The 23,356-nt window shown below is 41.8% G+C and overlaps 1 protein-coding gene across 5 annotated transcripts in view; it reads right to left on the bottom strand.

Annotated features, from left to right (window-relative positions):
• Positions 1–23,356, bottom strand: part of LOC145353312 (glutamate receptor ionotropic, kainate 1) — a 304,940-nt gene that overhangs the window by 141,349 nt on the left and 140,235 nt on the right. The window lies entirely within an intron of this gene.

The raw sequence follows: 23,356 nt of genomic DNA, 5'->3' as shown, positions 1-23,356 counted from the left end.
AATGAATGCTGTTATCTGCATCATCTTAAAGATGAAATATCACACATAGGCAGATCTTTTATTTATTAATTTGATAAAATATTAGAAAATCATCTATCCCATTTTAGTATTATAAATAATTCTAATAACCCCGGGTCTGGAAGTCAATTTCTGAAGTTTGCAATGGTTATGTGACAGCCTCTTGTAATATATAGATAATTAGGGTAGGATTTTCCTGTCGTGCCCACCCCAAGACCAGAAATTCCTACCCAAGATCAGCGGACCTTTAAATAATCCACCAAGTTTTCTGTCCCGCCTGCAACAATTCCCACAGCATGTGGGACTGGAATATTCTCCCATGTGTATATTAATACAACATGAAAGCACTGCCACATAAACCTCTGAGCCTAACAGATATATTTATAATACCTGCAAGTGACGTTGTATTTTCCTCCACAAACCTCTTATTTTCAATTTATGCCCAGCTATCTACATTCTATTTATTTAAATTGGTAACATTGCAACGTCCTATTGATCTTGTGTATGTGGATAGAGTGGTCAAGGAAATATTATGTAAACTTGTTACATTAGGTGGCATCACACCTAACGTTACATGACAAGCAATCAACTTATCTTAGGAAATTTGAATATAATTCCAACTTTGGCCTTTAGGTACACAGCAGAATTCCTTTGCTTAATGACTGGTTATAGATGAGCAAGAGCTAGTTTACTTCAGATACAAATACAATCAGAAACACAAAACAAGGCTGCAATCTGTACAAATTGGGAAGAAGATGAAGATGTGTCTCAAATGGACATTGCTGCAATAATGGATTATTAAGGGGATCACTCTCTTATGGCATTCAAGCAATTGAACAACAAAAAACTGATATTTCTGTAGCTGATGACCCACAGGAACAGATTCACAAGACTGTACCTTAGCTGCAGAAGAGAATATAAATGTGAACTGCTGGACGCACAAGAGACATGAACCACAGGAGTTGCCAACTCTGGCTGTTGTTGCCAAATGTTGTTAAATGTCTTTTGGCCACCTGACTCTAATTGTCCTGTCAGCCTTTGTTCCCCGCATTGCCAATATCTTCTTTAAAATAACAAACAATATTTTAAGGCTATATGTTTTCTCTCCCCTGGGTTGCTTGCAGTAGTGTCCAGGAGATTAATCCCAAAATCTTGGAGATCCCAGGACAATTCTGATAAGTTGATAACCTGGATGGAATGGATGACATAGGCTGGAGTTTTACTGCCCCATCCCTCACAGGAATCAGCATGGGCAAGGGGGTGAACCATGGAAAGGTTCGTTGACCTCGGGCAGGATTTTACAATTTTGGGATGAGTAATGCCATAAAATCCCGCCCATAGTGTTCGTTCATTCATGATTAAGATCGGATGCAGTTGGACGACTCCTTCTCCATTCATGAAAAATAATCTCCAAGGCAGGACCCATAACATACTCTCACCATTACCTCCCTTGCCAAGAGCAAAACAAACGTGTGCCCTTCACATAATGGTTAAAAAGGAATTCAGGATAGGAAAGCTTTGAATTGTATCCCCTTGGTAAACTAAACCTAAATTTCAGAAAAAGAAAACTTAATTCAACTACCTCCCCAGGTTGAGAAATATTGAAATAGGAATTGAAATTGAAAATTCGCTCCTTGTTACGCTGAGCAGAAGTTACAGATTGAAAGCAGAAACCCACATCTAATCCTCATGTCTCTATCCTTCCATGAAATATTCATAAAACCCATATAAAAGTTTCCCTTTGGTTTCCATCCCTGACATTTAACAGAAAGAGCAATCAACCACCAGCAATGACAACATGTCCCCACAGACACAAGTGTCACAAACGTATCTCCAGTCCACAGTGGAACCATCCATCACCCCTGTCTCCCATGGAAGGAAAGACGGCATGTTGCCCTAATCTTTCTCACAAATGCAAGAAATGAAGCTCTATCTCACACAACTTTCACTGCTAGATAGAATCATAGAATCAGTGCAGTGCAGAAGGAGGCCATTCGGCTCACTGAGTCTGTAAATGAGGAGAAATTTCTTCACTGTGAATCTTTGGAATTCTCTACTCCAGAGAGTTGTCGATGTTCAGTATATTCAAGGCAGAGATGGATAGATTTTTGGACTCTAGAGGAATCAAGGGATGTGGGGATCAGATGGTAAAGTAGAATTCAAGATAGGGATCAGCCATGATTTTATTCAGTGGCAGATCAGGCCAAATGGATATTCCTGCTGCAATTTCAAATGTCCTTAATATATGAATGGTACCCACAATGCCTTAGCAATATTCCTACACTGACCATTGTTTTGGTGAATGAAACCCAAACATTCAGCTGAAAACCACCCCCACTCCCACTGAGTATTGGTTTGATTATCAGAACATGACTTCCCACCCAAACATTTTGATTTGATTCATTATTGTCACATGTATTGGGATATAGTGAAAAATATTGTTACTTGCATGCTATACAAAGAAAGCATTCTGTTCATAGAGTACATGGGGAGAAGGAAAGGAAAGGGTGCAGACCGGGCTACATTCACAACCCATTGTAGTTTCTGGTGGTCTTGGTCAGAGCAGGAGCTATACCAATATATGATACAGCCAGAGAGGATGCTTTCTATGGTACATCTGTAAAAATTGGTGAGGATTGTAGTACACATGCCAACTGTCCTTAGCCTTCTGAGAAAGTAAAGGTGTTCCTCTCCCCTCCCGACATTCTCCTTCACCCTTTGCTTTCAACAATTAGGTGTTGACCTGTACTGCTGAAACTTATTGTAGTGATTTCTAAGATTAGGATTATGGGTGATCTAAATTACACTTTCATGTAAATTTTGTTCAAATTCATTTAATTTTTGTTGGTGTTCTACTAGAAATGTCATTTATGTTATACATTGAGTTTTATCATACTATAACATGTCTGGAACCACATTAAAGATAAATTAACCAATATAATTGTCTGAAAAATATAAAGTGAACTGATTCTTTGAGCGTTTCCTGGTCTAGTAAAAAAGCAGATTGAAGTTCCTTATTTGGGTAATCAGAAAAGTATAACATTTGCCGTTTCCTGCTTTGAGAACATTTAACAGGTTACTTTAGCCACTGAAGATGTGGTCGCAATTCACAAGATTTTTAACTATAAGCATTTCAGTTTTAATCTGATTATATCAGGTTGGAGGAATCGCAATCCTAACAACATGTGGGTTCTTAAAATAACTAAAATGTCCTGAGTTAACAATTACAGCTGATCAAGGTTCCTTTCAGTAATACATTCGCTTATCTCTCCATGGAATTATACAGTGCAGAAGAAGCAAATTGCGTGGAGGGTGTGGAAAGTCTGCAAAGAGATCTGGATAGGCTAAGCAAGTGAGCGAGGACCTGGTAGATGGAGTATAATGTTAGCAAGTGTGAGGTTATCCACTTTGGCAGAAATAATAGGAGGAGGGATTATTATTTAAAAGGCGAAAAGCTGCAGCATGCTATGGTGCAGAGGGACCTAGGGGTCCTTGTGCACGGGTCGTAAAAACCCAGTCTGCAGGTGCAGCAGGTGATCAAGAAGGCGAATGGAATGTTGGCCTTCATAGCAAGGGGGATAGAATATAAAAGCAGGGAGGTCTTGCTGCAACTGTACAGGGCACTGGTGAGGCCGCAACTGGAGTACTGTGTGCAATTTTGGTTGCCGCACTTGCGGAAGTATATATTGGCCTTGGAGGGAGTGCAAAGGAGGTTCACTAGGCTGATACTGGAGATGAGGGGGTTGGCCTATGAAGAGAGACTAAATAGACTGGGTCTGTACTCGTTGGAGTTTAGAAGGATGAGGGGGGATCTTATAGAGACATATAAGATAATGAAGGGGATGGATAGGGTAGAGGTAGAGAGATTCTTCCCACTTAGAAAGAATAGCAGGACTAGAGGACACAGCCTCAAGATAAGGGGGGTGCAGTTTAGATCAGAGTTCAGGAGGAACTTCTTCACTCAAAGGGTGGTGAATTTCTGGAATTCTCTGCCCGTTGAAGTGGTGGAGGCTACCTCGCTAAATATATTTAAGTCACAGGTAGATAGGTTTCTGATAGACAGGGGAATTAAGGGTTATGGGGAGAAAGTGGGAAAGTGGAACTGATCCACTTCAGATCAGCCATGATCTTATTGAATGGTGGGGTCGAAGGGCTAGATGGCCTACGCCTGCTCCTATTTCTTATGTTCTTAAGGCCATTTGGTCTATCAAGTCTGCACCGACCACAATCCCAAACACAATCCCCATAACCCGATGTGTTTACCCTATCTAGTCTCTCTGTCACTAAGGGTCAATTTAGCATGACCAATCAACATAACTCGCACATCTTTGGACTATGGGAGGAAACCAGAGCACCCAGAGGAAATCCACATGGGGACAATGTGCAAGCTCCACACAGACTGTACCCAAAGCCAGAATTGAACCTAGGCCCCTGGTGCTGTGAGGCAGCGGTGCCACTGTGCTGCCTATGGCAGGTATAATTTATTTTCTGCAACCACGCTCTTCTCAATTCCATTATCCTAACTGACTCAACTCTTGTTAATATTGCTTTGTGTCAATACAACATGTGTCTCTTTTGTACCTTCAACTTTCCCTCATAAATATGTACTCCTACTGTATGGTGATATTTAACGCTCATCGTTTAGTTTCTATTTAAGACACATACAAGGTCCAGAGGAGGGTATCAGCACACCGGGTCATTGAGACAGTGTTGATGATGTCTGTGATTGACTGCCATAGACAGACATGTGCACTGTGTACAAATATGCCTACTTTTTTCTTTTCAGAATCAATAGTTTACTGGACTGGCCCTGTGGCTGCTCATCTCTCTTTATGTTTTGCAGCGGCTTCTGGCTGTTCTAATTATCCTGAGATTATCTAGCCACCTTCAGCACTGCTCCTGTTCATTGATGGCTTTTCACTGATCTACGAACCAGCCTCCCTTCTCTTCCTTGCTGATCCTAACATTGGTCCCTGATGACCAATGTCATTTATATGTATAAAGTCAAAATGATATCCATCACCATTACTTTCCGTTTTCAGTCTTTTAGCCAGTGTCCAGCCTGGCATATTTCCTTTACTTTTATCAAGCCTTGTATGTGGCATCTTATAAAATGCATTTGATCACCCACAATCACCACAATTCCTTCATCAATGTATTCCTTTATTGCCTCAAAGAATTCCATTGAGCTTGTCAGGCGCACCTTTTTTTAACAAAACTGAGCTCTCCATCCAAGATTAGTGCACCTCGAAGTATATAAGTATATCTATTATATGTCAAAATCTATGCTGGTGTCGCAACACTCAATTTCAAAATGCATTACAAACTTCAACTTTAGACTAGTTGATAAACAGTATCTGCCACACCTCGAGGTGGCACTGTGATAGACCCTTCCTAAGTCAAAAGTGATGGATAATGATAATGTGAAAAGGCACTGGTACAGAATTGTGGTATCAAGTCTCCATGTACCCCACGCCAATTCCCTGACAACTATTTGTTTTCCCTGCTGAACTCTATTTCAGTCACAGTGGCAAGGTAACTTTTCACAACATTAATAATTCAAACTTTACATAAAAATATCAATATTTCACACTCTCCTGGCACTCAGTTTGAGTTGAAAAAGCAATGAAGCAAGCCATCAATAGATTTGCTTCCAATTCAAAACTGCTCTACTTTCATGCCTACTATGATCTGGAAATAGATGGCTTCATCACATTGTTCCAGAAGGTTTTCCAAGGGTGGACCACCTACTGTGTTGGACTAAGATTGCCTCCCTATTTATCCCACCGCACCCTGAGACACACTGACATGCTCCCTGTCTCCCCAGCCTTACTCGTCCCATTCAATGTCACTTCATAGCAGACGACATTCTCATTTATCAGTTATCCCTTCCTCCATCTGCATGATATGGAATGGTGTCTGATTGGGTTAAGAAGTGAAAGGATCAGCCATTCACTAAACGAGCAGGTTTCGAAACACAACCACAACAACACCGGCAGCAATAAGACCTAGGAGGAAGCCAACCATTCAATACATTGATTAGAGGGCAGAGCACAATCACTACAGCAGCTTAGTGATGAAGCAAGCAGGAATGGCTGATGCAAGTGTCCAGTTTTGGGACTTACACCACCATAACATTATTCTTAACTTCTGTTCCCTGGGGAGTTGTACCTGGGGACGTACCCCGAAGTTGTGCTGGGAAGCGCCCTTTTCCCATTCAGGAAGTTCCCATGTTCGGATTGCATGACAATTGTCCGTGAAGTTCAAACTTCCATTGACCCTACAATGGGAACCACCTGATACTGTGATTTAAATTACAAAGGTTTGGGTGATTCTTTTAAAGTCTTAAAGTTTATTTATTAGTCACAAGTAAGGCCCACTTTAACACTGCAATGAAGTTACTGTTAAATTCCCCTAGTCACCACACTCTGGCGCCTGCTTGGGTTAATGCATCTAACCAGAACATCTTTCAGATTGTGGGAGGAAACCCATGTGGACATGAGGAGAATGTGCAATCTCCACACACAAGTGACCCAAGCCGGGAAATGTACCTGAGTCTGATGCTGTGAGGCAGCGGTGCTAATCATTGTGCCACTGTGCCGCCTGCATTACATCAATGTTAACCGCTTCTAACTTCTGGATAATTATATTACTGACCATCTCTCAATCCATAGGGTTCCACTCCTTCCTGACTCTCCATGGGATCCCCTGACAGCCCTCCCCATGGAACCCCTAGTTGCTCTCCCCACCCTCTGACTACACCCTCCCCAAGCCAATCGGTACAAGGACACATATTCCGGGTCCGGGATTGGGTGGGGTGAGGGGCTGCCTGGGAAGAAGGAATAATCCACAGTTTGGAGCCAGGGAGGAGTGGAGAATTGCAGCATAGTTAGCTCTGTTAGACCCTTGTTTATAAATAATTATTTACCGTTGGCATATTTTGAGCCTCATTGAGTTGCCCTCGATTTATCACACTGGTAACAAGGAAAAACTTTTGAAGTCATCGGGAATCAAAGTGATCAGCTAAAGGTGGGGGGGGGGGAGACTTCAACGTCAAAACTATGAAGTAGTAAGTAGCATATTAATGTGCCTTTGATTGGAATGATTGAAACATTTGACCCAGAAGTGGAAAACTGGGGACAGTATATTGAAAGACTGTGTTAATACTTTGTAGCAGATGAAATAACAGCTGAAGAAAATTGAATGGTTATTCTGCTGACAGTCTATGTACAACAGACTTACAGCTTAGTAAGAAGTCTAACATCGCTTGATGTTTTAGACACAAGTCTTTTCATCATATAACTGAATTGGTCAAAAATCATTTTAATCCCCTGATCTTCAGTCATTATTTTGAGGTACAAATTGCAGTCTGGGAGCCAGGGGAGACAGTCTCAGGGTTTGCAGCCAGACTGAAAGGGTGAATTTGGCCCAGCCTCAGGAGACATGTTAAGAGACCATTTGGTATGAACAGTCTCATCAAATAGAAATAGCCCCTGCTTGAGACCAACATCTCTTTAGAGAAAGCCGTGGAGTTGGCCCAGTTGACTGAATTCGTTGAGCAGGTGTAAGTGAGTTACAAATTATGCCGAATGAAGTGAACTGTTTTGGCGGGGAAACGGCAGTTATGAAGGACAGCTCAAATGAGGAAGTAGCAGAGCCTGAGAAAGGGAGCACATTGTTGAGGGCAGGAGCTTGTTTTCAGTGTGGGGATCATTTACAACAAGTTGCAAAGTGAAACATCAAGACAGAACATGTAAAAAAACTCCACAATGGTTGGTTAAGCTCCATTAAAAAAAACTGGAGGAGGATCCCAACAAAGGACGTGAGTCATTTACCCAAAACCAAGTTCAACTAAATAAAGTGCCCCCTGTAATGGTGGTAAATGGCAGATCTCTTAAAATGGAAATCGACATAAGGGCTGCAGCCACAGTCATAGGGGAGTAGGCATTTTGTGACCTTCAAAAAGATCCCAGCCATTGAGACTGGGCAAGTCAGAAGCCATATTGTTTACATATCCAGGAGAAACATTGAAGACCATAGGGTCTGCAACAGTTACCATGCCCTACAAGAACCAAATGGTACAGCTACCTGACCTGGTAATTGAGAGTCACAGACCTTGGCTATTGGCCAATGATTGATTCAAGCAGATAACATTTAATTGGTTAGAAATATTAAACATATGGGATGTAGGTTTCCAGGAGCTGCTGTGCAAATATTTTGAAGTCTTCCAAAATAAGCTTGAATGCATTAGGGGTGCTAAAGCCAAAAATGATCTGAATTCTACTGCATTGTTTTGGGCCCACTCATTACTTTATGCACTTCATCATACGGTTGAAGTTGAACTTGGAAGACTGCATAAAATGTGTCTACAAACTTAACCCCACTTCACCAGCTGTTAAAGGAATATCAGAATTGGAGGTGAGGAGAGGAACAAAAATAAAGCACACTTTGCAGTCATCATTACTTTTGGTCTAACAAAGCCATTGGTAGTAACCTGCGATACATCACTTATGGACTGGAGCAGTGTTGTTCCACAAAATGCCTGATGGAGTAGAAAGGTCAATAGTCTATGTGTCAAGAACATTATCAGCTGCAGAAAAAACAGTATTCCCAGATTGATAAAGAAAGCTAGGTGGTTATTTATGCAGTCAGAAAGTTTCATCAGTATATTTTGGATGACATTTCACAATAGTAACAGATCACAAATGATGTTTAGGTTTCTTCAGAGAAGATAAGCCAATTGCCTCTGCAAGGGTACAGAGATGGGCTCTATTACTTGCAACATTCAGTTATACGCTCCAGCATCACCCAGGGACACAAAAATCAAATGTGGATGCACTCAGCTAATTGATCTTGAGACAGTATCATCACTACTGGTCACACAAGAGATAATGCTGGCACTACACTTGATAAAAACTTTGTCAATCTCAGCTAAACACAGGAAGCTGTGGACAGAAAGAGACCTGGTGTTAACAGAAGTTAAAAATATGGTGATGCCAATATAATTTAGAGCTGCTTAAACCCTACCAACAAAAAAGAACAGGATAACATTTGGGATTTTCTGGTAGCACTCTCCCAAGACCAGAAAATCCTGTCTGAGGTCAACGGATCTGTGCATGCTCCTGTCCCACCCATTACAAATCCCAGGGTGGGTGGGTTAGCAAAATTTCACCCAACATGTGAGGATTGTGTGTTGTGGAGGGCTTGTGTTAAAGTCCCATCCAAAGGGAAATAGATGTCTTTTGTTACAGAAATTGCACAACTCTCATCCAAGGCAAAGCAGGATGAAAGCATTCCCCCAAAGTTAATCTTGATGGTGGGCATTGATAAAGAAATCAAAAGAATAGACAGTCAGTGTCCCAGTTGGAGCCAGGTGGAGTGGAGAATAGTTACATAGTTAGTTCTATTCAACACTTGTTTGCAAATAATTAGTTACCATTGGCAATAAGCCCTTTTACACTTTGAGCCACATTGAGTCACCTTCAATTTATTACAACAACAGTCCAGCAGCTTTATGGTTATGCCTAGAGATATCAAATTCTCAAATGGAGATGATGAAATCTGAACTCATGTTTTCAAATACTAATATAAAAACTGGAAATACTCAGCAGCTCAGACTGCACCTGTGCAGAGTGAAACAGAGTCTACATTTCAGATCAGAACAATTCTGATGAAAGGTCACGGACGTGAAATATTGGCTGGGATTTTCCGACACCTGCCTCCTGCCAGGACCTTGGGTTATTACTGAAAGTCAATGGACTTTTGGTTGGCCCAGCACCACAGGGCCTGTAAAGTTAACTCTGTTACCCATTAACTCTCTTCCTCCCCACACAGATGCTGTCTGATCTGCTGAATATTTTCAGTTTACATTTTAGACTCTTAGCATCCACATTCCTTTGCTTTGTTTTAATTATTCAATCAACAACATGACCAGCACACCACAGTCCTCCTTCAACGGCTGAATAAGTGATAAAAACAAGATTAGAAAGTAAGACATCAATGTCCAAAACCTGTCAGGTCCCCATATTTTGCTATGTTTAGAAGTTCAACTTACTGAGTGAATCATTAGATTTTAATTTTAAAATCGAAGCAAAAACAGATTGTTTAGTTAATTTGAATGGAACTGTGTTTATAGTTTATAATTTTTACAATAAAATGCTAATAGTATAAATTAGGAAACATTCCCCTTTTTCTGTATCTCTAATTTGACTTTGTGATTTGATTCAGCAAAATAACTTTTTAAAAACTCAATGCGGAATTTTCCAGCCCAGCCCTTAGTGGGGGTTATGGTGGGCAGGACTGGAAAAATCAATTTAGAGCTGTCACAAAAACAATCTGGGATAGTCTGCCCCAGTTGACATTAGCAGGCATTATTTCCCACCGTGGAACACTGGGGACGTACTTTAATATATTTGCATCTCATTATAAGGGCTGCTCACCAGACTCATCCCCCATTCTGGATCAACAGGACACGTCAACATCCAATCAGACCAATATGTTTCATAATGGTATATACAGTAAGAAGTCTCACAACACCAAGTTAAGTCCAATAGGTTTATTTGGTATCACAAACCTTTGGAACGCTGCTCCTTCATATGGTGAGTCATTCACCGCGATACCAAATAAACCATGTTATCAAATAAACCTGTTGGACTTTAACCTGATGTTGTGAGACTTCTTACTGTGCCCACCCCAGTCCAACGCCAGCATCTCCACATAATAGTATGTAAGCAACGTGCAACTGATGACCTGCACTTTTCTTGTGACTTTGAGGTTCATCTGCCTTCTTTGCATTGCGCAGCACTCAGCAACTCAGGAAGCAGGAAGCACTAGATTGCTTTCTGAATTGGGGTGGGTGGGAGGGAGCTGGTGATAAGGTAGGGAGTTGTCCTCAGTGCAAGGATGGAGAGAGAGAATGACGTAAGTAATTTTGGGCCATAATGGGAGCACTGCTGAGTGAAAAACACTTCAGTGTTGAGCTAGCAAAGGGTCCCAATCCAGCCTCAGTCGTGCCTGGGTGTTGTGCAGAAGGCACTGTGCTAACATCACACATGCTGGTCTAGGGATATCTGGCAATCTTTAGGAGCTTGTAAACTGTACTGTACTTGGATTCCTAGAAAGCATTTGATCAGGTGCCATATCAAAGGTTATTGCACAATATAAAAGCTCCTGATGTAGTGGGTAGCGACCTGGATTGGCTGGTTGGCAGAAACAGAGAGCATAACTGGGTCTTTGTCTGACTGACACGAAGTGACAAGTGGAGTCTCATAGGGATTTGTGCTGTGGCTTCAACTTTTTACAATTTACATCAACAACTTATATGAGGGGAGTGAAGGCATGGTAGCTAAGTTTGCAATGATACAAAGCTAAGTAGTAAAGTATGTTGTGAAGAAGCCATATAGAGTTTATAGATGGACTACAATGTGGGAGAGTGTGAAGTTCATTTTTGCAGGAAGAATAGAAAAGCAGAGTATTACTTAAATGAGGAATAACAGCAGAATGCAGAGGTGCAGTGAGATTTCGATTTTCTCATGCACGAGTCACAAGAAATTTAGTGTACAGATGCAGCATGTAATCAAGAAGGCCAATGGAATACTACCCTTTATTGTGAGAGGAATTGAACTTAAAGGTAAGAAAGTTAAGCTTCAAATTTACAGGGCATTGGTGAGACACATCTCAAATGTGTGTGCAGTTTTGGTCTCCATTTTTAAGGAAGGATGTAAATGCGGTATTGGCGATTCAGAGGAGGTTTACTAGATTAACACCTGGAATGAGCGAGTTGTCTTATCAGGATAATAGGACAGGCAAGGCTTGTTTTCACTAGAGTTTCACTGGAGTTTAGAAGTGTAATATATGTAGTGATATATATATGTATGAGTAATATATATCGTAATATAGGCAATATATGAACAATATTAACAAGGTGGATGTTGAAAAGGTGTTTCCTCTTGTGAATCCAGAACTAGGGGGACACTGTTTTAAAATCAGGTGTTGTCCTTATGAGACAGAGATGAGGAGAATCTTTATCTCTGAACGGCTTGTGTGACTTTGGAACTCTGCCTCAGAAGGTGATGGGAGGGGGTGGGGAAGCGAGGGGGAAGTGCTATTTAATATGTTTAAGGTGGAGGTAGAGAGATTCTTGTTAGGCAAGTGAATCAACATTTACCAGGGGTAGATGGGGAATATGGAACTCAATACAAACAGATCAGCCATAATCTTATCAAATGGGGGAGCAGGCTTGAGGGATTGATGGCCTACTTTTGCTCCTATTTCATATGCTTATAGATGGGAAAAAGTATTGTCAGGATGTTGAGCAGTGAGGGGAATAAATTTTGGACTATGCAAGGTTCCTCAAGATGGAGAAGAGTGAGGTCCACACTGGGCATAGGCACATCTATCTCATCATGTTCTGAGGAAACAAAGGAATATCCACCACAGTAACAATGGGATTAAGGAATACATGGGGAGGATTCAAAGATTCCTGGAGGGAGGGAAACCTGAACGTTTAAGCTCCTTCAGGATGATGGGAGGAATTTCCACACTTACACAGGAGGGTCCAAGTCAGTCTGGTAGTGAGACCTCAACACTACCAGTTTCCAATCTGCAGTCCAAAATTAAAACACAGAGATACTCCGCTGCAAGGGATCTGAGGGATGATTTGAGAGAAGGTGCATGGGCAGGCCTATTAAAGAGGCGCTCAACTGATTATACATTCCTAAATGAGGAGAGGTGCATGGTTGACACACGTTCGAGGCCTTTAATTGACAATGTAGGGAATCAGCAAACTAAATGCTTTCATGCAAGACTGATTGAGCAAAGATCCACAAATCAATCTCCTTGTTTTAACCTCTTGTTCACAGTATGAAGATTCCCCAGAACTGTAATGAACTCTGGAGCAATTGGCAGACTGGACAAGCTTCAGATGTGCGTTACAATCGTAGTGTTACAACTTAATCAAAGAGAAGCTGCAGGCATGATTGTCCCCATTCCCACCCCTCAAAATAATCTAAATTCCTGATTAATTATTTTCTTTTGTGTGTTTCCAAAGTGTGTGGTATTAGACTGCAGCGAGTGAGGATGCAAATACCTCAGCTGAGAGCAACCAAGTGTCTGGACAAAGCAATTGCATACCAGTCAATCATGCAAAACGAAGGGTGGGACAAGGCGCACTTTGGAACAAAGCCTACTCTTTTGAGATGATTAGTTTCTGACACAGGAATAAAGCCCTCGAACCCATATTCACTGACGAATCATTGACAGAAAGAGAACCTTTGGAGGCTGATGCTGAGTCATGTCTGCTTCTCATTGATGTTGCAGAGAAAGGAATAACAGAATGAAAAAGCCTGGATTTATTGCTGCCTGCATCATCACGAACAGGCAGGAGACAACGATGAGAACATTGGAACAAAGGCGCCAAGTTTGCCAATGAGAGGAGCTAAACACACAAGATCAAAGGGCAGCAGCACCCCCTCTGGTCGCAGAGGATGAGGCTCATAGAGACATCGGGCCCAATTTAGTTGCATGCACTTAAATTGACTTAATGAGCTGCACGCCCAATGTTGCTGGCATTTCTGCCTTTATCACCACATTTGCGCATCCAGAATTGCCGTGAAACAGACATGTTCCATAGAAGTCTGATTTGGGGGCTCCAGTTAGTGAGGAGAAGTGTCTAGTGTCTAATGACTCTCTGCTTGAGATCGTGTGGGGCGGGGGGTGTTGGGGGGGGGCGGTGTTCTGCTGCCACCCTGCTTGAGATTGGTGGAGGGAAAGGGGGTCACTCTGCCTGAGTTCAGTGGGGGGGGCGGGGGGGGGAGCGGGTGTTGCAATCGGTCTGGTTGGCAGGGGTGTGGGAGAATAAGGGGGGTCAGTAATGTATTGGTGGTGAGGTAATTTCTGTGGGGGCCACAGGGAGGCATTATTCAGCTCAGGAGGGATGTGGCAGGGGAGCAGCATTCTAACATCTTTTTTCTGTGTATGCGCAGTTGGAGGCACTGGTTGGAGCTGCAGGATTTTGGGGGTGTTAATTTAAGCCCCGCGCACAGGCTTCTGCAGTGTGATTCAGAATCACTGATATCTTTGCAGGCAGAGTGCGCATGGGATGCCTCAGAACGGGTCTAAAAGTCAGGTCTGAAACATTTCCAGTTTCAAGTCCACCCAGCACTTAGAATCAAAATGGTAAAATAGGGCCCATTGAGTGTAGGTGCCTTTCATGGCTGATATATTATCCTTACTTGGTTACTTGATGCTCACCTCAGTGTCACTGCAGGCAAAGACCATGTCCTCTCTGGCAGTAAAATGGCTTTGTTTTTGAACTGAGAGCAGATCTTGAGTTCCAGCATTTCAATCACATCCCCCGTTAGACCATAAGACCATAAGACATAGAAGCAGAATTAGGCCACTCGGCCCATGGAGTCTTCTCCACCATTTAATCATGGCTGCTATTTTTTCTCATCCCCATTCTCCTGACTTTTCCCCATAACCCTTGATCCCCTTATTAATCAAAAACCTATCTATCTCTGTCTTAAAGACACTCAATGACCTCCACAGCCTTCTGCAGCAAAGAGTTCCACAGGTTCACCACTCTGGCTGAAGAAATTCCTTCTCATCACTGTTTTAAAGGATCATCTCTTAGTCTGAGGTTATGCCCTCCAGTTCTAACTTTTCCTACTAGTGGAAACATCCTCTCCACATTCCCTTCCCCCCAGCCCATGTCTGGGACCCCTCCCTGCAATTGTATGCAAGCATTTCCCGCAAAAAAAGATGGAGTGTGAGCAAGATGGATGCCATGGCAGATAAGGATGTCTGGTATGTGTGGGTGGTAAGTGGAGCCATCGATGTGATGAGAAACCAGACTCCAGAGGAGATGATCCCAGATGGAGGTGTAAGTGAGAGAGTGATTGGTGGCGTCCCTTGAGCCGGAATCGAGTGAGTTGCCAATGAATGTGTGAGGGATTTGTGAGCGTGTGAGTTGTATGTGGTGAGATGGTTGGCTTACCACGAGAACATGAATGAGGTCAATTATTCTTTTTTTGCATTGTTTGCCTGACTTCTTCTGTGCAGCATTGGCATTAACCACCTCAGTCACTGCCACCTAAGCTGGGTTAGAGAGATTGCTGGACCTCTTATGGTTAGAGTGGGACATCTCGGTGGGCCTCCACGGCATCCAAATAACATTCCAGTGAGGCGTGGTGTCACTGAATTTGGGAGTTCCCGTCTTTTTGGCTTTCGAGGTCATGTCTTCAGTGGATCAGTCCTGGGCTGTAAGCATTGAGAATGCTACACATGGCTGCAGTTTAAACATGCCACCTGGAGTGAGGAAGCAGTGAGGTGGCAAGCAGACAATATGGCATGAAAACCCACCATTGTGGCCGGATGATTAAAAAAGAAAATCGATTTTCACACTCATAGTGCACCGAGGGGAAAATCCCGCCCAAAATTTGCAACTGTTTACAACCAGATGTATTTTAAAAGTTAACCGTCTCTTCGTACTCCCAAGATTAAAGGAAAAGTCAGCCTCATTTTTCTGCACAAATGAAAAATGAAATGATGCATCATCAATCCTTGTAAATCAAACTAAATTATCTGTTGGTTAGAATTTGATCAATGTTTCATCCCTCTGCCACCTAACGATTTTCTAATATTCCTTCCCCAGTGTTCAGAACATAGAGAAGTCAGGGCAACAGCTCAGTAAAAGATTAGTTTTCATTTTAAGAACCTTTTGGGACAGATGTGCTTTATGCAACTGCCAGATAACTGGTTGTATAACTAAAAGAAATACAGCTTGTGAAGGTGACAGTATGCCACATGTGCTAAGAGTGCAAATAAGTTAAGGTAGGTAAATCGTCCTCAATGCATCCTGAAGTGTAATAACAAAAAAGGCCCTTTGATTAAAATGGCAATATTTGTGGAGTGCTACTTACCCAAATACATTAAAATTGGAAATGCTAATGAAAACAAACACCAAATTTAAGACAGAACAGTAATTCTATTTTCTGGTTACTTGATTCTCATATACTTCACAAAGGCCTTTGCATATTCAGATACGTCCCCAGTTTTATTCTGGAAGAGTATTTTTTGCTTTGCTGAAGTCAGAGATACTTAAGTCTTGGTTCCCTACCTCAGATGCATTTGTAGTAATTCTACTAAACCTGTTACAGTCTGTTAACAACAACTTTGCCATGAGTTTTGAGAAAAGCGTTTCCAAGGAGACTCTTGTAGTGCATTTGTGAAACACAAAGAAGAATGTACACACTGGACAGCGGCTTAATACTATAATGCACTCCTTTATATTTAGCTGTCTCACTGGGAACCATAGGCCCGACGTGTGGTATAGTCACAAGCAGTCATTGCTCTGTGTTGCAGTGGGCATCAGAATGTAACAGCAGAACAACGAAAGAAACAAAGCATTCTGCTTGTGCTGTGGCAACGACTTCTAAATGACTTTAAACTTGATTGCTGTATTTCATCAAGATGCACTCAATCCTCATCATTATAATAGACTAGCACTTTTTGTGAGATTAACATTATGCCATGCAATTTGCATTTTTATCATCAAAATTGTTCATATTGTTTTTTCATTTTCTGGCTTTTGTAGTGACACCTTTTAGATGTCAAACAAACGCAAAGCACTTTAGAGATACTCCCACCTGAATCTCTTGAGAACAAGCTGGTATTGCTGCTGCTGCATCTCCGTTTTTAGCTGCCTATAAGAAACATAATTAGGGGAAAATTTGTTTCAAATGGCTGACAGGTGTGCATGATTTAAAAAAAAATCACTTGTGCTTCAGCTGCTGGGAGAATTTGCTATAGAATAAAAATATCTTTGCAAATGTACATGGATGGAACCACGTGTTAATGTTCATTTAGTCTCTACAAAATATGTCTCAATGTTCTATCCTTGTTAACTAAATTGTGTTTTTTTAAACAAAATCCAAGCTCAGTTTGCATTTTTTTACCAGAGTGGATTTCCTATAGCAACATTTGCAATCAACATTACACTGAAATACCATTGGGCATGACCATGATGAAAGTATCCTTTATAGCGTTGTGTGCAAATGTCCAATTGCTCATTCCCCAGTCTCATATTACTTTTGTGGTCACATTATTCTGATACATATACATTTAGTTCTGAGTTGGCACTTTTATATTTTACTACCAAAATGATAGGTGTTCCTTTTGGGAGGTGGAGGAGGGAGTGTCTGCAATGCAGATGCACAGAACATTACCAGAATGGGCAAAACCTTCCATGTGGCATGAGCACACAGATGCACATTGCCCCAGTAGAGCCACAAACAAAGCTGTTACTGGCAATTTAATTGTTGGCGCATATGGCTACTAGTCAAAAACACAGTTAAATATAATTCCCAATGCAGTAGTTACAAGACTAAAAATGTGCAAGAGTCTCTCAGTGGTGCAGTAAATAAAACTAAAGAAAACTGGATGTCACCAAGTCCTTTACCTGAGGAAAGAGTTATTAAGTTTAGTACATAACTGGAAGGAAAGTTTTGGCTTTTAGATGACCTTATTATGTCCCAGCAATGTCCCAAAATGCACCACTATGAATAGATTTACAAGTAGTTGTTTGGTAATACAGAACCTGAGCATTGCAGAAAAACTAGACATTTTGTCAAAAGCTTTTCATTTTGTATGCATCAAGGTAAATGCAAGAATACCAGTGTCAAGTTGTTACTCCTGATACTAGTATTTTTGCGACAGTCCTGATGAATGAAAGACAAAAAGCTTTGACAAAATGTTTTTTTTCAGCAATAATGAATAGATTATTTTTGAACAGTCACTTGTTACTTAGGCAAATACTATGTGTTTCAGTACATTTTAAAATGTGATCTACAAACTACAATATTTTACATCATGTTGACAACAATTGTCCTCTCTGGATTTTTAAAAAATTATGATTTGACATTTAACAATTTACCAGAGCTGCAATTGAAGGAGAATGAACATGATATTTTAAGAATAAAAATTTTTTAAAAATCCGAAAAAAATCGACAAAAAATTGAGGTGGAATCTTAATTTAAAACGCAACATACCAGAAACACAGGGAAAGTATGCCAGCAAAGAGGGAATAAAATAATAGTTCAACTATTTAGCTAATGATCTTTCAGCAAACTGATACTCAACACTAGCCCATCTTTATCTTTCTTCCTGAGCTGCCTTGCATCTTCCATTGCATTCCAATTTTAAAGAGTGAAGGGGAGACCATTTGGCCCATCATACCTGTGTGGTCTGTTTGATAGAGTTATTCAATTTGTCACGCAGCCCTGTCCTTTGCTGAGTTCCAAGTAACATTTTTCCTGTCAAGAAAATATCCAATTCACTTTTGAAAATCACTTCAGAATCTACTCCAGCCATCTTTTGAGGTGGTGCATTTCAGATCATAAGTCTTTTGAGCAAACATTTTTTTCATCACACTCCCTCCATCAATTCTTAATCAAATTATCTCAAACCTGTGTCCTCTCACTGAACCCCAGCCCCGGAAATAGTTTTCCTCTATCAATTCAATCATAATTTTGAAATCCTCAATTAAATCACTACTTAACCCTTTCTCTACTAAGGAAAACTGTTTCTCTTGTCTCCCAACGAACATAAAATGACTTAAGAATGAAGATTAAAAATTGTCCTCCAACTAAAAATATAATGCACTTGAGCTCCCTAAACATACAGATTAGATTTAAAAGTCAGCAATAATGAAAGCCAAGAATTCAACAGAGAAGACTCAACCCATCAGCTGATAAGCGCAACCCAATTCAGTAGTTATTTGCCATTTCCTCTAGAAGAAATCTTACAGTTGAAAGATAAAAGATTGAGACTTCTACATGATCCCATAATAAGATGAAAAGCTTTGACAAAATGTCTGTAAGACTGCATGGTATTGAAAAGAAATAAGTGTGATTAAACTATACACATGCAATTCTGCACAGGCCAGGCTTAAAAAAAGATATAGGAGCACTGGAGAAAATGTAAAGAAGATTTATAAGAAAGCCACCAAAACATGGGCTTTACTGATTAGAAAAAGTATCACAAGCTGGTAAAAGCAGAGTCTCAAGGCCAACTTAATGGAATCTTTAAAAAGGATTCGATAGGGTAGATATAAAGAGGCTGTTTTCACTTATAAGGAGATAAAGCTAAGGCTCATAAATTCAATAGTCACCAATAAATCCAGTAAGAAATTAGAATTATAGAATCCCTACAGTATAGAAAGAGGCCATCAAGTCTGTACTGATTCTCCAAAAGTGTATCCCACAAGGCCTTCCCCTTCCTGTGCATTTACAATGGCTAATCCACCTAATCTACACATCTTTGGACTGTGGGAGGAAGCCAGAGGACTTGGAGGAAAGCCACGCAGACACAGGGAGAAAAACCAAGCCAGAATCAAACACGGGTCCCTGGTGCTGCGAGGCAGCTGTATTAACCTCTGGGCCACCATACTGCTTATTCAGGAGAAGTGAGAATGTGGAATTCTCTACCACAAAGAGTGGTTGAGACACATAGCTCCATGCATTTAAGGGGAGGCTAGATGAGTATGTGAGGCAAAAAACCATAGAGGATTCTGCTGATTGGTGAGATGAAACAAAAAAAGCAGTGTAGGAGAATGTTTAGTGGGCTGAATGGCCTCTTTGTGTGCTGTGAATTCTAGGGATGCCGCATGCCGCAACAATAGAATAAAAGAAAAAGAAATGATGAAGGAGAGAAGTTGGGAAAGTACAGTTGAATTTTACCCTGGTGGCGGGCAGGAGTCCACTCCGGAAGTCAATTGATCGCCAACTCCCACTAAAGATGTTGAAGAATAAGTATAGTGGCCAACAACTTCAGGAGATAGTGGGAGGCATGTTCTTTCAACTAATGAAGCAGGATGCCCAGGGGAGAGTGGACAGATTGTGACCCAGAAAGGGTTTGTTTATTAATACATATGGCAATAAATCAAATCAAATCAAATGAAAGCTTCAAGATTTTAGGAGTCCAGATCACCAGTAACCTGTCCTGGTTCCCCCCTGCTGACAATATAGTTAAGAAAGCCCACCAATGCCTCTAGTTTCTCAGAAGACTAAGAAAATTTGACATATCAGCCTATGACTCTCACTAACTTTTACAAATGCACGATAGAAAGCATTCTCTCTGGTTGTATCACAGCTTGGTTTGGCTCCTGCTCTGCCCAGGACTGGAAAAAACTACAAAAGAATGTGGCCCAATCCATCACGCAAATCAGCCTCCCATCCATTGATTCTGTCTACACTTTATGCTGCCTCGGCAAAACAGCATAATTAAGGACCAGAAGCATTCTCTCTTCCACCTTCTGTCGGGAAAAAGATACAAAAGTCTAAAGTCATGGACCAACCGACTCAAGACCAGCTTCTTCCCTGCTGCTGTCAAATTTTTAAATGGTCCTACCCCGTATTAAGTTGATCTTTCTGTACACCCCAGCTATGACTGGAACACTGCATTCTGCTCTCTCTCCTTTCCTTCTCAACGAATGGTATACTTTCTCTGTATAGTGTGCAAGAAACAATACTTTTCACTGTACATTAATGCACGTGACAATAATAAATCAAATCAAATCATAATCCTGATGAATGTCAAGTGTTGAGGGAAGATCTGGCTATTAAGTCTTTTTGGTCAAAATCTCCCCAAAAATGCACAGATGAGAAAACCAATATGAAACTTGCAGCTTGCGTAGTTGGCTTTGATAGGGTGGCTTTGGCAGATGTTAGGATGTGGAATAAAAGCAGAAAATGCTGGAAAATCTCAGCAGGTCTGACAGCATCTGAGGAACAGAGAATAAAACCAATGTTTCGAGTCCAGATGACCTTTTGTCAGAGTTAAGAACAAAGAAAATCAGAAGAGATTTATATTATGAGGGTTTGTTGGGGGGGGAGGGGGGTTAGGGTGGTGGTGGAGGTGCTGTATTTGGACAAAGGAAATGTAAATGAGGATGAAGAAGGCTGAGAAGGTGCTTAAAGTATCCATTAAGTGATCAGAATACGCGAGTAGAGAACAGAGATACAGATGGTTAAGGTAGTTGCTCTAAACGTGTGCGTGTGCATGTGTGTGTGTGTGTGTGTGTGTGTGTATGTTTGTGTGTGTGTGGTGTGTGTGTGTAGAAAGATGGCGAGATGGAAGTGAGAAAGAAAGATGATAAAAATGGATGAGCGAGATGAAAAGAAGAAACAAAATGAAGTAAAATAAATGGAAATGGGGTAGAGGTGGAGGAGAGAATTCATACTCTGAACCTGTTGAACTCAATGTTCACTCCAGAAGGCTGTAAAGTGTCCAGTCGGAAGGTGAGGTGCTGTTCTTCCAGTTTACTTTGGGGTTCATTAGAACATTGCAAAAGGCCAAGGATGGCCATGTGGACAGGAGAGCAGGACAGGTTGTTGAAGTGGCAAGCAACAGGAAGCTCTGGTTCTGCTTGTGGACCCACCGAAGGTGTTCAGCAAAGCAGTCACCAAGGCTGCATTTGGTCTCTCTGATGTAGAGTAAACTGCATTGGGAGCAGCAGATGCAACAGACCAGATTGAAGGAGGTGCATGTGAAGCACTGCTTTACCCGAAAGGTGTGTTTAGACCTGGGCCGGTGGGCAGGGAGGAGGTAAAGGGGCAGGTGTTGCACCTTCTACGATTGCAAGGGAAGGTGCCATAGGCAGGGGGTGAGGTGTTGGGTATGATGGAGGAGTGGACCAGGGTGTCCCAGAGAGAACAGTCCCTGTGGAATTTTGACCAGGGGGAACACTGAGGGGAAGTTGTGTTAAGTAGTGGCATCATGTTGGATTTGGCAGAAATGGCGGAGAATGATTCTTTGAATGCAGAGGCTGGTGGGGGGAAAGGTGAGGACAAGAGGAACCCTATCCTAGTTCTAAGAGGGAGGGGAGGGGGTGAGAACAGTGGCCCGGGGTATGGGGCAAATGCAGTCATGAGCCCTGTTAACTACACTGGGTGGAAAACCATGATTGAGGAAGAAGAAAGTCATATCAGCAGCACCAGTTTGGAAAGGGGCATCATCAGATCAGAGGCAGTGGAGGTGGAGGAACTGAGAGAATGGAATGGAGTCTTTACAAGATGTGGGATGTGAAGAGCTGTGGTCAAGGTAGTTGTGGGAGTCATTGGGCTTGTAATGGATACTGATGGACAGTTCATCACCAGAAATGAAAACTGAAAGGTCAAGGAAGGGGAGTGTCAGAGATGGATCAAGTGGAGGTGATAGAGGGGTGGGAATTGGAAGCATAATTGATAAATTTTTCCAGGACCAGACAAGAGCATGAAGTAGTACCAAAATAGTTGGCGACGTACCGATAAAGGAGTTTTGGGAGGGGCCAGAGTAGGACTGGAACAGGAAATGCTCCACATAACCCATAAAGAGACAGGCATAACTGGGACCTATGCGGGTACCCATAGCAACACCTTTTATTTAGAGGGAGCAAGATGAGTTAAATGACAAATTGTATGAGAGAACCAGTTCAGCCAGAGGTGGTGGATGCAGTATTTTGCTTCTATTTTATGTAAGGACGTGGAATGTTAGGTCCATGTTGATCAGGGGAAGTTGAAAATGGAGCCTAATATTCTTAGCTGTAACAGCCTGCCCAGGATGTCTCCTCCCTACCTTAACCTATTCCTCCTGTGGCCAAGTAGCCAACAAGTTGAGCAGCTAGGCTAAATTCAGAATTGGACAATCTAAATTAAACAGCAGTCAGGCCTGATAGGAATTTGGACAGGCCAAATTTTATATTTAAAATAAACTTCGGTCTTTATTTTAATATTCGTGGTCACACACACACACACACACACACACACACACACACACACACACACACACACACACACACACACACACACACACACACACACACACAGAGATCAGAGGTGACCAAGGGCAAGTCTGAACTTGCCCTGGAATCTGGAATCAGAAGTGCTCAACCCTGACCAAATAAGGACAGTGCTTCCTTATTCCTCAGTTTCAGCCACACTCTCTGGCAGCTCAAATTCCCACCATTACCTTACATAGAAAAGGGGCTACATGCACCTGTGCACCTGTGGGTGGACATTTAGGGAGCCCTGGCATCTTTCATATATGTAATCAGCACTCCCATTGGGTGCTGCGACCTCCATCCATAATTTCATTGGCTGGAAGTCGGAGAAACTTCCAGAACAGCACAAAGACGAGGAAAAGGACAGACACTGGAGGTCACCTGCAGTGAAGACTGTGTTGGCAACAGAGATGCAGCGTGGATCCAGCGAGGAAACAGCAAAGATTCGAGACCAACCTTTGCCGTGTACAAGACCCTGAGTTCAGAACTCAGCAAAGACCCAAGACAGGATTCATCTCTCGT

This window comes from Carcharhinus amblyrhynchos, chromosome 15 (assembly GCF_965287045.1).
Source record: "Carcharhinus amblyrhynchos chromosome 15, sCarAmb.v2.hapA, whole genome shotgun sequence".
Lineage (NCBI taxonomy): Eukaryota > Metazoa > Chordata > Chondrichthyes > Carcharhiniformes > Carcharhinidae > Carcharhinus > Carcharhinus amblyrhynchos.
This window is presented reverse-complemented; position numbering and strand designations above follow the sequence as displayed.